Consider the following 16,996-nt stretch of genomic DNA (forward strand, 5'->3'; position numbering starts at 1 on the left):
AGAGGTAAGAGAGGTTGGGGTGGAAGGGGAAATCAGAAATAAACTATAAGTTAGTGGCACAATTCATTCATACACTGACTTTAGCTTCTATTTATCAAGGAATAGTAAATTAAGATAGAAAAAAATAGCTGTTTAGATAGCATTACTTAAAAGGTTGCTCGCTACTAATATTCCTTTATCATTCTTTCCTGGTCCAGGATTCTTAAGAATTGCAACTTGTTTCAGAGATTAAAAAAAGATCAAAAAAGAAAGAAAAATCCTGCTTTCAAGGAGCTTATATTCTATTAGTAAATGACTATATATAAATGGGAACTGACTAGGGCTTCCATATCAGGCTTTATAGGAAAGTCTGGATAGTAGGCTGGGCCAGGAAAAGAATGAAGGCAGGCTGGCTTCTCCCCCATTCACCTCCTTAAATGAAGCCCCCCCCCCCATTAGAAGAAGAAAGACATAGGGTCGGAGGGATGCTGTTCCATGTGAGAAAACCTCAGGCACTGAGGAAAGGTCCAACATGAGATGACTTCTGAGGCTTAGAAACAAAGTGAAATGGAATCCAGGTCTTTCTCAATGCTGCACATCATGGATGGTTAAGCCATTTATCCAAGAGGTAGAGATCAGCAAGCTTCAATGACCTTCAATTAGGTGAGTTATTCAGACCTGAGGATGGGTGGACTATGATCAAAACTAGATTTGATAAACTGGACTCAGTACAATTCAACAACTGCTTATTAAACTGCTATTGTGCCAAGTAGTGAGGATGCAAAGACAAACAATGAAACAACCCTTTCTGCTAATCAGAGGGAAAATAACAAATGAAGTGTATGCACAGGTGAATGAATACAAAGTAAGTCAAAGAAATTTCTAGAAAGAGAGAGCTTTAAATCCTGGGAGATTAATGAAGACCTCTAAAGGAGGTAGATGCTGAGCTTTGCTTTGGAAGAACTTGGGGAGTCTATGAGGTCTTGAGAAAGATCTCCATTTCAGACTGAGGAGAACCCCTCTGCCCCAGGGTCTAGATTGTAGTATGCTCATCCAGCTGAGGATGCAAAGAAAGATAAAAGATGGTACTTGCCTTCACCAAGCTCATAATCTAACAGGGGAGACAATATGCTATCAATTATGGACAAATGAACAATGAGCAGGAGAAATAAGAAATAATCAACAGAAGGAAGGCACTAGAATTCAAAGGAATTGGAAAAGGATTCCTGAAGAAACTGGGATTTTAGCTGGGGTTTGTAGGAAGTCAGGAAAGTCCAGTAGGCGGATTGAGTATGGAAAGCATTTCAGGCATGGGTGACAGTCGGTGAAAATGCCGGAGCCAGGAGATGGAACTGCAAGGAGGTCTATGTTACTAATCAAAGCAAGTTAGGGGGAGGGATATTAAATAAGAAAAGTAGAAAAGTAGGGGATGGCCAAATTATGAATGGCTATGACCACCAAACAATGGATTTTATATTTGATCCTGGAGGGTATAGGGATCCCCTGGAGTTTGTTGAGGAGAGGGGTGACATCTTTGGACATGCATTCTTAGAAAATCACTGTGGTGAATGAATAGATGTGCTAAAGTACTTCAGTTCAAAAGTTCCTCATATTCAAGATCTGAATCTCCCTATAATGCAATTCAGGGTATAGAAAAATCTTTGCAACAATCTTGTGAGTGTCATCCATGTAGCAATATTATGTGCTTCAAATGATATACCCAGGTTGATAGGGTCCAGGGTTGACTTTGTATAGATTTCTGCAGTATAATAGGAAGTAAGCATTTATTTCCAAAGTGCATAGACATGTTTAATATTTAAGTATATATAAGCTTCTTTACTTAGGTAATCAGGTTCACAAAGAGCAGAATTTCAGATTATGATTGTGATTTATATTTTGCTAGTAGATAAGTTAGCTTAGTGATAATTAGAACTTTTTCTGGCATAAAAATTCCCAAACCATTCTTACATAATCTTTAGCAAATGCCTCCTTTTAAAAAAAAAAAAAAAAGATTGTTTGAGATTTTGGCATTTGTCTGATTTTGGACCTGTCTCTATTTCAGGGGTGACTTTCCAAACCCCAAAGGCATTTCCCATAGCTCACTTCTTTCCTTTGCTAGTAACCAATATTATCCAGCTTTATTAGCCTACTTTTATTCTCAACCATTAACATCCTTCATAGACCCTCTGAAGTTAATTTCGGGACCCTCTCAGTCCTGGAAGAAGGAACTGTCTCTTGCCTCAGCACAATGTTTGAAAGAGTGGGCATTGAAACTTATTGATTGACTGGCTGAGATGCTTTTGTGATACCAAGAAAGACAAAACAAACAACAAACAAAAACCCAGGACCTCACAGTCTGATAGGGGAGGCAACATGGGAACAGCTTTGTACAAACATTTTACATATAGGGCATGGAATACAATCTGCTAATTTACTCATTTCTTTAATCAATTGCCCCCCCTTCCCTTTCCGGATCTCCCTAGTGGTTAGTTCCCACTTCCTCAGTTCTCCTTGTACTATGCAGTCTATTTGTTGTTGTGGTTGTTTTTTAATTTGTTTATTATTCCAAGTACATGCAAAGATAGTTTTCAACATTCATTTTTTTTGTAAAATTTTGATTTTCATGTTTTTTCTCCCTCCCTTTCTTTTCTCCCCCCATCCTAGACAGCAAACAATCTAATGTAGATATACATGTACAACTCTGTTAAACATATTAAACATATTAATCATGTTGTGAAAGAAGAATCAGAATAAAAAGGAACAAAAAAATCATGAGAGGACAAAATAAAATCATAAAGCATAAAACCAAATTTTTAAAATGGAAAATAGTTTGCTTTGATCTATGCAGTTTAATTTTCATAGTTTGCCTCAGTTTGACTTTCTACTCTTCTGCATCTTGTTCTAAATAGGCAATCAATCAATACAGTTATTAATTGTTATTTTTTTGCCATGCTCTGTGTTAAGCTATAGACAATAAAAAACTTTATGCTTATTTTGCTATAACTAATATTTATATGATGTCTCAAAGTTTGTTAAACACTTTATATTCGTGATCATTTGAGCCTCACAACAACTCCATGAGCATGGTATAACAGCTATCTTTGTATTCTTTTTATAGTTGAGAATATCAAGATGTAAAGCGATTGTAACTTGCCTTTACTTTAACTAACACATGTCAAAAAAGAAGGCTCCAAATTCAGCATTCTATCTTCTCATGTCAAGTTATCTTTAGAATACTTATGTTTAAAATATATATCACAAATATTAATTATATTTATAGTATTTCATTAAAACACAGATATCATTAAAATGCAGTGCATTGCAAATACCCAGAGTAGGCATGCCCTTTAAATGTTAAATTTCATGTTTTAACTTCTAAACTATACCTAAGAAAAACCATTGTTTCCCCTCCTTTCCACTCTCTTGGCTTAAAATATAGTGAACCCATAACTAATTGTGATTCATTAATGAATCCTAACTTCTTGGATCAGGGAAAAATGGGGTTTTTAATTTTAAAAACACAACACACTTCAGTCTAGGCTCCTCAGTAGTAACCTCTTTTCACAGCATTGCCACTTTATTTTACTTGGTGAACAGATATATTTTCTCCTTTCAGATGCTATTTGGCTATGGAGCCTGATGGAGCTTTATAAAGTCATAGTATCTTGGAGTCATTGATGCCACATCACTGAAAATATCTTTTGAAAATATTATTTGAAAGTTCATTTTCCTCCCAATATATAAGAATCTTTCAGTAAATAGCACTGATTATTACTATTTAAAAATAATACCACTACATTACTTGGAGTGATATGGTGGCTTCACGAGACCTGTTGCTTCTGGTGCATCATTTTTTAAATGAAGAATAGAGAATAAAAACTATATAAAAGAGAAGAGTTAGAAAGTAGCTTCAAAATCTGTTTCATAAACATGTAACTGCCTCATTTCTGGGTTTGAAGGGATGATGCATTGCTGCGAGGGGTCATTTGTTATGGCCATTAGTAGCCCTTCCAAAAATGGAAAATTAAAAATTTGAGACACTGATAAAGTATTCATTTATGGAGGTTTGTGATCTGAAGTGTGTATTTTTTAAAAAAAATAAGCATTACTTCCTTGCTCAACCCTCTCCACCAGTGTAAAGAGATGGAATTATTTTAAGTTACTATTGGACTTTGCTTTGAATGACCTGTGCCTTATAGATTTGCATTCAATTTATTCTTTTTTCTGTAGGGTACTCTACCAAGTAGAAATAGAAGTCAATATAATCACTATTCTTCTTATATACTTAAGAGCAGTTCAGGAACTAAATCTTCCCAATGCTTATAATTAATCCTGGAACTTGGAGTTAATCTTAATTTTTTGAAGCTTTTAAGAAGCAGTGCCTTACTAGAGAGAGAGACACCAATGACAGTCACTGTTTCCTAATGACAATTGAGTTTATAGAATATGCTTAGCAGAATTTTGCCAGTGTCTATTGGATGAATGTTTGTAAAGTGATGCCAATAAAGAGGTCATGGTGAATGTGTGCAGTAAAACTTTTGGCTGTAAAAGTTCCAAATGTTTACCAATAATAAAATTGTCCTAGTTTAAACAAATACAAGATTACTTCATAAAATAGTTCATATTAATTCAATTAGGTAGGTTACAACTACATTTACATCATTTTTTGTAAAAATGAAACTTGGACTCAATTTGGAGAATTAAGAATAGTTTTTGAAAATTTTCCCAGGGTCACACAGTAGCAGAGTTGGTGGCAGAGCTAGGTAGGGTAGGGAATTCGAGTATTCTCATTCTAGTTTTTTCCAAGTCAATATGCAGTATCTCTTTGACTACACATATCTGAGGAATTCCTTCAAAGATTATTTAGGAACTAAATGTTGTTTCTGAATATAAGTATGTGAAACTATTCAACCACATCCTGTTCCTGCTAAGCTTAGGGATTCATTTTATTGTTGTTCACTTGGTTTTCAGTTGTGTTTGACTCTTCATGAGCACATTTGGAGTTTTCTTGGAGGGGCTTATGGTTTCTTTCTCCAGTTGAGAAACTGAGACAAAGAGGATTAGAGTGACTTGCCTAAGGTCACACAGCCAGGACTTCTTGAGCCTAGATGAGTCTTCCTGAGTCCAGGCTTTGCACTCTCCTGTGTCACCAAACTGCCTTTAGTTATAAAAGGCAACAATCTGTGGTTTGTTGGATACAGGGCTAAACCTGGAGCCAGGAAAATGTGAGTTCAAATCCATTTGGCTTCAGATACTTACTAGCCTTGTTAAATTCTTTTTGCCTCAATTTTCTCATTTAAAGTGGAGATAATCAGGGCACCTATCTCCTAGTGTTGTTAGGAAGGTAATATGAGGTACTAATTGTTCAGCTCTTTGCAAACCTTAAAGCTTTATAGCAAAATTATCATTATTATTATTATGACAAAATAAACATTTGTCCTGCTTTCTCCAACATCAATGACAACAGCAACAACAATAACAACACATTTATTAAGAATTTTCTATGCTCCAGAAGTTGTCTTTTATTGAGCTTAGCTCACCATCTAAAAGGAGAGACAATAGACAAACAGCCTTGTTCACATACAAGATATTTACATTGCAAATAGAAGGAAATCTTGGAGTTAAGGTACTGGCCTTGAGGGGTGAGAAGAGAGCATTCCAAGGACAGGGTGTGAAAAGGCGTGGGAGGTGGTGTATCTTTTGTAAGCAAAAGCAAGAAGGCCAACATTGCCAGATCATAGACCAAGTTCAAGGACACAAAGTTATAAGGGGTTTGGAAAGGTAGGAAAGAACCAGATTGTGAAGAATTTTAATTGCTAAGCAGGACATTTTGTATTTTGATCCTAGGAGTTGTAGAGAGCCACTAGAGTAGATTTGGGGTGGGAAGTTGTTGGGAGGCATGACATGGTCACACCTATGCTTTAGGAAACTCTTTTTGGTAACTGAGTGGAGAATGGATTGGAGTCCAGAGGAATTTGAAGCAGGGAGGCTAAGTAGAAGCCTATTGTCCAGATGTTGTAAAAGTAGAGATGATAAGATTTGACTACTGATTGAATATGTAGAGTGGGTATATAGGATTTCAGAACAATACTGAGGTTTTGGACCTAAGTGGGAGTCTGAGAAGCTTATCTTGCAGGGTATTCAGAGAGAACCTGAATTCCAGTTCTGTCCATCCACCTTGGGTTTCTAACTGGAACTTAACTTTGACTTGTGGCTCCAAAAGTTGTAGCATGCACCAGCCACATCTGTAACCCTGTAGATGAACTAAAACAAGTTGAGGGTAACTCATCAGCTTCAAAATCATCAATAAATTAGGTATTTACTTTCCCCAATGGAATGGTTAGAGGAGAACAATGTGTTCCAATGGCCATGAAGATGCCAAGATCGACCACTGCATCCAGGGCCAACACTAATCAATTTGACTTGCATTAGACTTCAGTGCCTCTGGAAGAAAGAGTGAGGCTGACTTGACTTCTTGGAAAATGAAGGATGAACAACAGGAAAGTTCAATAGAAGGGAAGGTTTTGGGGGAAAGAGTAAGTTCAATTTTAATCGTGCGTTTTAAATAGCTGTAGTATATTCAGCTTAAGATTTAGAAAAGGCTCTTGTTCAGTTGAGAATGGAACTCAGAGGGATCAGATTTTTCCAGCAGATTCTCCATTGCTACCTTTTAAGTATGGTCACCATATTTTATACTTTATTTAGGTCCAGAAAGTCTCACTATAAGTCTCTGGAAGCAAGAGGTAAAAAAACTGAGTTGGATTTTTTCTCTACTTGGATTTTAAATATCTCTTAGTCATTTAACACACACACCTCAATTCAGCCCGTCTATAAGTGAGCACTGTTAGCGTGGTCCAACCCCCTGAAAGGTTAGTGATTTGTCCAGAGAAGCACAAATCCTGCCATCAGCTCTGTCTCCTAACTCAAGTTCTATCCATGATGTCATGTTGACTTCCTTGTGCAACTTCATATTAATTGATGTTACTCCCCTTTCCCCCCTTGGTCAAAGAGTAGCATTTTAATAATCTACTGGCTTTTGCTGTCTTGTTGATTGTAAATAGTTGCTTAGCAACTTGTGGTGGTGTTTGTTCATAGCAGTTTAGCTCAAGTGAAATTTAAAAATAGGTAAGTCAATATGTTTGGCTACTGTGTTAAATGGTCAAGATCAGAAGTTACTCTGTTGACGAAAATCGGAGACATAGTCGTTTTTTTTACCTAATTCAGCTTCTTTGCCAGTGATCTATTAGCAAGACTTCCTCTCAGTGAAACAGGGGTTTCTGTTTCCCTCCTCCCAGGATTGAGAATAGACACTACTACCAAACATGCTACATTCTTTGCTGCTGGTGATGTTTTAGAATTTTTCTATCACTCTTCTTTAATTTAGGTCTTCAAGCAGAACTTTGATTTAAAAAAAATACTCAGTATTTGGTTTAAAAATACTAGGACATTGAAGCAGTGTTATAAGGTGCTGAAAGATACAATTCATCGTGTTTACTTGGTAAGTTTGCAGGTTAATTAAATTATGAAAGGGAGAGGTCTTCCTGGAGAAATACTGGGATCTTACTGGGGAGAGGAGATGTTTGTTTTTAAATACTTTCTGTTTTATTTCATCTATTAAACCAAAAACAAAACAAAGTTGGAACATGTTTATGCCTCAGGATTAATAATTAAAGTACTCAAGATCTACTTAACCTAAGTCTAGAGAAGAAGAGGTATCTAGTTACATTGTCTGACTCAGCTTGCTGTGTCTCAGTATGCAAAAGAATATTTTTAAAAAATTGTTTTGAGAACAAAAAGACAAAAAGCAAGTTTTCTTCATTGTACAAAAAGCACAAGATTTTTATAAAATGGTATATGATTAATCCTCACAATCTCTATTTGAACCATATTTAAAATAAAAAAATTCAAAAAAGATAATGTAATAAGTAACAATATTTTTCAATCATTGAATATAGCATTCTATTCAGGTGAATTAAGGGTGGAAGTGTTTTTTTTAATAATAGTCTAAGTAACACCAGCTGCAGAGTTCTAGATCTTGTTAGCAAACATAATAGTGTGATCATAATACAATATTTATTTTCTTAACTTTTTCTGAAAATCCCAGCTGTAATCCTAGTTGATACAGTTCCTTGAACATTGGGTTTGGAATCAGGAAGACCTAAATTCTAACCTACTTCTAGTCATACTTACTAGCTATGTATCCAACCCTAGGCAAGTGACTTAATCTCTTTCTGTTTCCTCATCTGTAATATGGCAGAAGTAATCTAATCGCATCTACCTTCCAGGATTATTGTGAGTATTAAATACAATAATATTTGTAATATACCTTACAAACTCTAAAGCACTATAAAATGTGCTCACTGCTGTCATTATTATGGTTATGATTACGATTCTGATTACTTAGATACTTCATCAAAGTGTGGAGATCTCAGAGTCTGAGCCACAGGAGCCCAAACTTGGTAGGATCTTACAAATCTGGGATTTCTAAGGCCTAGCGCAATACCTGGCTCTTAATAGGCACTAAACTGCATGTTGATGGATTAATTAAATGGTCAAGCTTGGTTTGGTCAACTGATTTGCTAAGAACCAATTTCTGTTTGAAGAAATTTTTTTTTCAAGGCGATGGGGTTAAGTGTCTTGCCCAAGGCCACACAGCTAGGTAGTTATTAAGTGTCTGAGGCTGGATTTGAACTCAGGTCCTCCTGACTCCAGGGCTGGTGCTCTATCCACTGCACCACCTAGCTGCCCAGAAAATTTTTTGAAATTTTGAAATTAAAATTTTTGGTCAGTACAATTCATGAGGACTAACTCTTGAGACTTGGAGATGATGTGATTTGATGGGAGTATCCACACCCATGAAATCATACACCTATTGAAATAAATTTTGAAGTATTGAATTACTAAGGACTGTTTCTTGGATCTATGAATCACAGTCTCTCCTAAAATAAAGAATCTCTTTTAGAGAGATTCTAAAACATTGGTCCTCTAGTTCCTTTGGATTGTGTTTGGCTGTGGACCACCTATTGTATTTGTGCTCCTGCACCAAAATTAATTTTGCTGAAAAATCAATGAACTGATGTCTTAATTTTATTAAATAGAATAATTAGGAGACAAGACCCAGACCTTTGATTTTAGTGATAGAGGGTACTTCCTGATGAAATAACTCTTTTGACCACAGCGTATTATCACTTTCTCTACAATTTAGTCTTAGTTGTGTTGAGTACTTTGAGGATAGGTAACTTGCCCAAGTTCCACAGTCAGCTAGAATAGGTTGGAGGGAGGACTTCAACTCAGATCTTCCCTTCTCAGTGGTTAGCCATCTCTGCTATACCCTGCTCCCTTTCAGATATTATATGTAAAATAGCTAAATCTGTATTGTCATATAATACTATTTCTATATTATAAACATAAACATAAAAAAATCAGCTTATATATTACCTGGAACAACACTACAGAATTTTAAAGTTAGAAGGGACCTCTAATCCTACATATACCTGAAAAAGAAGGGACCGTCTTCTTCACCCCAAGCTATACTTTGAGAATTACTGTTGTAAAAGAAATACTGAATCAAATATGAAAAACTTTGATTGAATGAGATTGATAAAAATGAAACCCAATATCTATTAATCCTCAGTGATGTTTTCAACTCTCCTGTTTTACTTCTTTCCCTTTGTTTCCTGTCTTTCCATTTTTTCTTTTTTCTTTTTTAACTTAATTTTTTTCTTTTTCTTTAATTTATTTATACATTAATAAAATATTCTTGTTTAAGAGTAGACATAATACCCCCTCCCCCACAAAAGTATAAAACCTCATGAGAAATAAAGTGAAAGAAAGAGAAAAAAATGTTTCAGTCTGTTCTTATACCATCAGCACTGTTTCGGGTAGATCTTTCCATTTTTTTCTTCAACATTTGTGATGCAGGGTCAGTTTTTAGACTTCATTTTAAAGTTACCATCAGGCTGGTCTTTGCATCTCCACATAATTCATCTTCCACAGTAGAAAGGCCTCAATAAATATTTCTGGAGTGATTTAGGCCTTCCTATATTGAAGATCTATTAAATCTAAGATTTAATTTAATACTAAATTTAAGGCTACTCATTTGTATTTTCTTCCCTTTTTTTCAAAAATTACTATATAGTCTTAAATAGCAAACTAATTTGTAAAAAATAATTCTCACATGTTAGATGAATAGAATAGTTATGCCTTACTGTTTGAAGTTCTGTTTTCTATTCTCTCTGGGCCTTTGAGGCCTGGTGTGAGATTTGTGGCCTAATTATATCAAAGATTTTTCTGGTTGTGATGTGTTTATTTACAGAATGATACAATGAAAAGAGTTCTGGATTTGGAAAGAGTTTGAATCCCATCTCTGCTACCTCTTAACTTAGTGACTTTGGGTCTCAATTTCTTTGTACAATAAAGGGGTTTGACTAGATGGACCTACCTCTAAGTTTCCTTTCATCTCTGAATCTATGATTTGTCCTGTGAGAAAAGAGGCAAGACATTTCTTCCCATTCTACCTCTTGCTGCCTTTTTTATTACTTTTCTCTGAAAAGGTATATGAAAGGATCCTTACATTGATTACTGTGCATATCCCTACCCATCAACAGTTGTCAAGGAAGAAAATCAGACTTAATAATTGTCACCTAGAAAAGATTCATATATAATATACTACATGTCCTATTCAGTCTTTCATGGTACATTTCAAAGATTCCCTTTACTTCACTTATAAGCTATTTCCCTGAGAATTGATGAGTCCCCATCAATAGTTTGTGATCTTTTTTCTCATGGAAATAGATTTTCCTTGAATGAATGCTGAAAAAATTGTATAATGGAATCTACAATATTTGGTTCTTCTTTCTCCAGGCAGAGTCCTAACCTATATACTATAATAAGCCAAGTAATTTAGGAAAAGGGGAGAATATGTTTTAACCAGCATAAGGAAATAGAAAAAATTGCCTTCAGTTATCTGGATCTATATACAGCATTCCTTCATCTCACTATGTATTGACCTGGCAGAAGAGGGGGAAAGTGCAATCTCTCTTGAATTAGATGTGGACTCCAGAAATCTAATATCTGTGTATGACCTCCATCCCTATGATCTGAGGAAGCATTTAATGCTCAGGATGCAACAAGGTCCTTAACCAACTAGTGACAGTAAATCTAAGTGGATAGTTACTCTTACTCCCAAATTATTATCAGAGAAATTTCTTTTTTCTACATTGACAAAAATTTGGTATTTCCTTTTACTGCTTCCTGAGTATCTCACCATCTTTATTCTACTCCTTCATCTCCCTCCTTTGCTGATCCAGAGGGAAGTCTTTAGCAGCAAAGGGAAAGGGAAAAAGGGGTAAGTTTCCAGGCTAAGAGCATCCTCCATCCAACTGCCACTAGTAAGTCAGACCTTGTGCCTAACCTGTGTCCTATCTCTTCACATTCCTAAACTCTTTAAAGATCACTTTAAAAGCAAGACCACTGAAGGATATGGATAGGGATAAGGCAACCATGAATTTGTATGGGAAAACTATCTTGATGCCCTCATTTCAATATAATTAGTGTCCTTCATAATCCTAATTTTATTCTGTGCCTTTAAAAACTTTTTTTTTTTGAGAAAATGTCTGTAGGCTTCTTCAGTTGGCCAGAGTTGGCCAGGATTAAGATTTTATGCCTTAAAGTGTCTTATGGCTGATACTGTAAATGCCCAGAATTCTCATAAGTTTGTCTGGGTATCTGAAAATATAGATGAATCTTCAGTCTTTTGTAAACCTCAGAGATCCATTAGTATTATGTAATAGGGTCCCCCTTTCTCCATCAAAAGAAAATAAGAACATTTCTAATTGAATCCCATTTACTAGTATGCACTATAAAAACCTACCCAGAAAGGCTGTATTGTGTACTTGTGTTAGGGATAGATAATAAAGATACTGTGAAATTGCCTACGGATTTTGCAAGAAAGGTTAGAAACCTTGCCCTAAAAGAGTGGATACTAAGGGAAAGGGAAGAGGGCATCCCCCAATAAGCTTCAGGGGGAAAAGTGAAAGGAAAGATGTCCAAAACTGAGAAGTGTTGGGGGCTAGGTGGCACAGTGGATAGAGCACTGGCCCTGACTCCTTAGAGTACCTGAATTCAAATGTGGCCTCACTTAATAATTACCTAGCTGTGTGGCCTTGGGCAAGCTACTTAACCCCATTGCCTTGCAAAAAACCTGAAAAAAAAACTGAGAAGTGTTGCAGAGAGGGACATGTCTACAATAGCAGAAAATCCTCCCCCTCCCCCTTCTGAGGGGGTCTTATCTGGACCTGAGTAGGGCTTGGATATGGGGACAATCTTCTTTCTAGTTCCCTAAATAGGAAGAAGAGTTTGGTGGTTTCCTATTGGGTTTTTTGTTTGTTTTTGTTTTGTGTTTACATTCCCATCACTAAGTAGAGTGTCTGTCTCTTAGTGGACATTTCATAGATATTGATGGATGAATGAAGGAATGAGTGAGACATTGGATGAATGAATGAAATATGTTTCTAGTGTTTCATATTAGGTTTCTGAATGTGTTTCCTATAGAAATATCATTCAACATGATGAGTAGATTCTGTAGTAGTATAGCTATAATACTATAACTGTTTTATAAAAATGAAACTAACAAAGCCACAAACTCAAGAGTTGTTGTTAGGATCAAATGAGATAAAGCACTTGACAAACCTTATCATTGCATCTTAAGTCTGGGGGCAGCTAGGTAAATTAGATAGAGTATGCTGGTCCTGGAGTCAGGAGGACCTGCCTGACCTTGGATAAGGCCCTTAAAACTCCATTGCCCCACCAATAAAAAGCAAAAACAAAACAAAACAAACAAATCAATCATTATATTGTAAATTAAACAGTTGGGGTGGGGGATCTAGCTGTATATAGTACTCTCTGTGAGAAAAATATGTTCAGAATCTACTGATATAAACAAACTTCTGAAACACAATTGTAAGCTTTTTGCAGGGATATATGATGTCATTTTTCACTTTTTTATCTCTAGTACCTAGTATAGTACCTTGCACCTAGCAGGGGTTTGATAAGTGCTTGTTTAATTGAATTGGGGACTGCCTTTTGTTGAGATTTTATATTGAAAAAGCTATATTTTCACATGAGCCAATTTATAAATTTTAAACCAAATTGTTTTCAAAGTTGAAAAAATACTAGCATGAATTACTGAATAGTTTTGAGTCCAAAGTTAGGATTAAGTGTATGTAAAATTAAATTTTTAAAAAATTACTCTTTTTCACTAGACCATGACAAAAAGGCATATGAAACCACAAGGGAGGACTCCCCTTTTCTTTTTGGCCTTGTTCTAGCAAAAGACAGCCAAGTTGATTTGGAAGTTTGAAAGCAGAAAAGGGAATAAGAAGTTCACAGAGCTCCGATTCAAAAGAATTCTTAAAGGAATTATTATAAACCTATAACAAAAATCAGCAATTAAATCTGACTCTAATTTTTGAGTCACAGAATACTTTTAGCTTTGAAGTTCTGTACCTCTTAGAATATTGACCCTTTTGAAGTACACATTTGGAAAAGCATCTAAGAAAGCCATGAAACATCTGAAAACTAAAATATCAAGAAAAAAATGTTTTCAGTGAATCTCTTCATTATTTTCCAAGTTGCAGGTTCATTTTCTCATTCCTTTCTCTTGACAAACTCATCTCTTCAAATTAAAATAGGTCAATTTTATCTATCCTTTAAGTTATATAAAGCCTTTTACATAAATCATACCATTTGAAAGGTGACACAAATGTCATCATGTTGACTATTGATGTAAGTTGAACCCACTAACAAATCTGAACTTTTAGTAATTTCTTAGATTTAATAATGAAGACAAATTATATAAAGTTGTGTGAAGTTTCAAATCCTAACTTTTCTTTCTGGTACATAAGCATAGATTAGTTCCTTCCTAAAAACAAACAAACAACTCCTATATCTTTCTTTGAAATCCAGAAAGTCAAATTGAATGTAGTAGTGGTTTATTTCCCTCTTAACCTTTGGTTAGTGAAAGAGATAAAAATACAATCATAGTTATTTTCTCATGAGGGAGTTAAAAACAAACTCAAATTTGCAAATTATTTCCCCTTAGGTGCATCCTGTTATATTGTCATTAATTGTGTAAGTAACCAATTTTCCTAGCTGTTATCTATAATTAGTCATGTTATCACAAACTTATTGTCATAAATTATACTTTTATCCTACCTTTACTTGGTGAAATGTATCCCTAGTACTTTTTGCTGTTCTTTGAAGGTCACCCCCTTGTCATCCTACTGTGTTCTTCTTTCACAGTCAGAAATTCACAGAAACTATCAGCAAGGAATTCCAGGAGGGTTAAAAACCAATCCACTGCTTCCAGAGCCCTTTTTTGGGTAGTTTTTGGACTTTATACTTTTTATACAAAGCTCTGCTGAATCATATGCTGGCTACTGAATGATGGATCTGCTTTCTGATTCATTTCCAGGAGAGAATTTTTTTGTTGTTGTTGTTTCCCTGCAGTAAGTGACTCTCCATGAGAAATGGAAGGAGATTGGAGATTTTCATTCATTTGATCCCATGTGTTAATTCAAGACTGGTATGATGTTTTGGCACAGATACTTTTATTGGGACAGAATTAGCATGGCTTGGAAAACAAATCCTTCAGTGGTTTCCATTAATAAATCTATCTGACTCCTTTAGAAGAACAAATCTTTTATGCCTTTGCTAACTTATATGAAGTTTAGATGCTTAGATATGCTAGGAAATATATTGTTACAAAATACTATTATTACAATGAATTTCTACTTCTTCAGAGAGTTTAGTTATATTTGGAAGTTGAGGCAAATTCATTTGATAGGAGATGAACCTGTGATTTCATTGGAATAGGAAATTCCCAGGTGAGCAAATACCCTCTAAAATTTACCTATGATACTGAGAGATTAAGTGACTTATCCAGCTTCACACATCCAATAACTGTGTTCAGAGATGGAACTTGAACCCAGATCTCTGATTTAGGAATATACTAGATTGCTTTTCAGATTTTGTGTTCCTATAAATCTAATCAAGTGGTTTATCACTGGGATGTTTATATCGTATATGTCTTTGATATGTCTTCTATACATTTAGTATATAGAACATTGTGTATTGTGAGTCCTTTTTAAACATTAGAAAGCATTCTAATTGTCATATAAAACATAAAATCCACTTAAATCACCATCTTATCCATAGGAAAGTCTTTTGTCACATTCCCACTAAATTTAATAGAACTGCCTTTCATTCTGTGCATAATAAACACTATTCAATAAGTATATGAATGTATGATTGTAGGGATCATGATGGTGAATCAGTGGGCATTTGAATTTGTACATTAAGTAAAGAGATTTAAATCTCTAAAATATGCTAATATGGACCTGGAAATGAGAATTCTTCCTTATTTTTAGAGACCAAAGCATTCTTGTCTCCTCCTTGTTCTTTAAAATAAAAGATATGGCAAGAAATCAAATCTAATTATTCATTTTTAATAATTTGTCTAACTACACTATGAGTCCAGTAAATATACTATGAGTAATTAGTTCTGAGTCATTTTTATTGACACTCATGTGACATATTTGTTTTAGCCAAAATATGTGTCAAATTAATAAGTGATTACATCTTTGTAAGAAATTGAAATTGAAGGTTGAGGGAGAGGCTTGTGAGACCAGAAAAATAGGTGATAAATATTAATTCGATCATTTATTTGAGGTGACAAAATTGAGGAAGATGTGTACATTAATGGATGTGTTTATACCTCCACATTTCTAAGTTTATTTCAAATGGTATGTTTGTATTGTTCCTTGCTCATGAAATCAATGAAATAAATATCTGAAAAAATAATGTTATTACAAGAAAGTAATATCAATGTCTACACCTGATTGAAAGTTTAATGTAGTGATGGAACAAGTAGGCCTTACCTATGAATGAATGAAAACCCCAGAGTTTATTGATATGAGAATGCTCTTTCAAAAGATTATTTGGCTGAGCTGCTGAAATATTTTGGCATTTTATAGGACAAATGACTCATGCCTTAAAACTCCAATTATCATAACAATTGAAATGTAGAATCCTCTTAACTGTCATATAGATCTTAAATAAATGGGCTCAATCCATTTCAGCAAAATGTATTATGCTCCTGCTGTGCTCACAACACTGTGTGTTAAGGTCTAGGAATAAGGGAGAAATAGATTTTTATCCTGGAGAAGTTTTTATTTTGCTAGGGGGCAATAATTCTTTTAGCGGACATTATACATTTGGGTTGCAAAGTACTCTTAAGGACATTATTTCATTTGAGCTTTACAGTAATTCTTTCTATGTCGTGCTTCCTAATATTATTCCTATTTAATGGATTAGAAAACTGAGCCTCAGAGAAATTAAGTGACTTGGCCAGGGACACACAGGTAGGAAAGTGGCAGCATGCCCTAGAACCCTCTTTCTTCCTGAGGTACCAGAAGTTTTAATAACTTTTCCAGGACTTAAAGAGAAAGACCTAACTTAGAACCCATGCTATCTTGTTCTTTTAAAATTATTTTTTGAACATATCTCTTGGGTCTTTTCTAAAATTTGCTGGCACTTCTTTCACTGTTCCTTAAGTGTGACCTCTTCTTATCTTCCTACATTCTTCCTTGTGATTTCATCCATTCATTACCTCTTCCAAACTCCATTTAGAAAACTCTTCCCTGCAGTGTACCTGGCAAGGGCTTGTCTAGCTATTACTTGAAGAAGCTGAGTGAAGGTCAACCTGATAGCCTGCAGGTCACCCCTTCCTACTTTAGATAGCTCCAGTTGCTACTAACTTTTCCTTTCATAATTGAGTCTACATTTTTCTCTTTACAGATTCCACCCATTTTTTTCTAGTTCTTTTTTCTCTGAGGTTAAGCAGAATTATTCTAATTCTTCTGAATATGCTGTATTATAGATCAACTCACTCAAGATCAAACCATTCTTCAAGTTTCAGGTTACATTATGCTCTGAATCCCTCTAGAAAGTTTCTTTC

General features: G+C 35.0%; 2 protein-coding genes across 3 annotated transcripts in view; one reads left to right on the forward strand and one right to left on the reverse strand.

Annotated features, from left to right (window-relative positions):
- COL10A1 (collagen type X alpha 1 chain) overlaps positions 1–14,410 on the reverse strand; it is a 44,888-nt gene extending 30,478 nt beyond the window's left edge. Inside the window, exon 1 of the mRNA XM_074187405.1 lies at positions 14,194–14,410. The gene's annotated coding sequence lies outside the window, so the exon portion shown is untranslated. The remainder of the gene's footprint in view (positions 1–14,193) is intronic.
- NT5DC1 (5'-nucleotidase domain containing 1) overlaps positions 1–16,996 on the forward strand; it is a 236,821-nt gene that overhangs the window by 63,566 nt on the left and 156,259 nt on the right. The window lies entirely within an intron of this gene.

Source organism: Macrotis lagotis, chromosome 5 (assembly GCF_037893015.1).
Source record: "Macrotis lagotis isolate mMagLag1 chromosome 5, bilby.v1.9.chrom.fasta, whole genome shotgun sequence".
NCBI classification, from domain to species: Eukaryota; Metazoa; Chordata; class Mammalia; order Peramelemorphia; family Peramelidae; genus Macrotis; species Macrotis lagotis.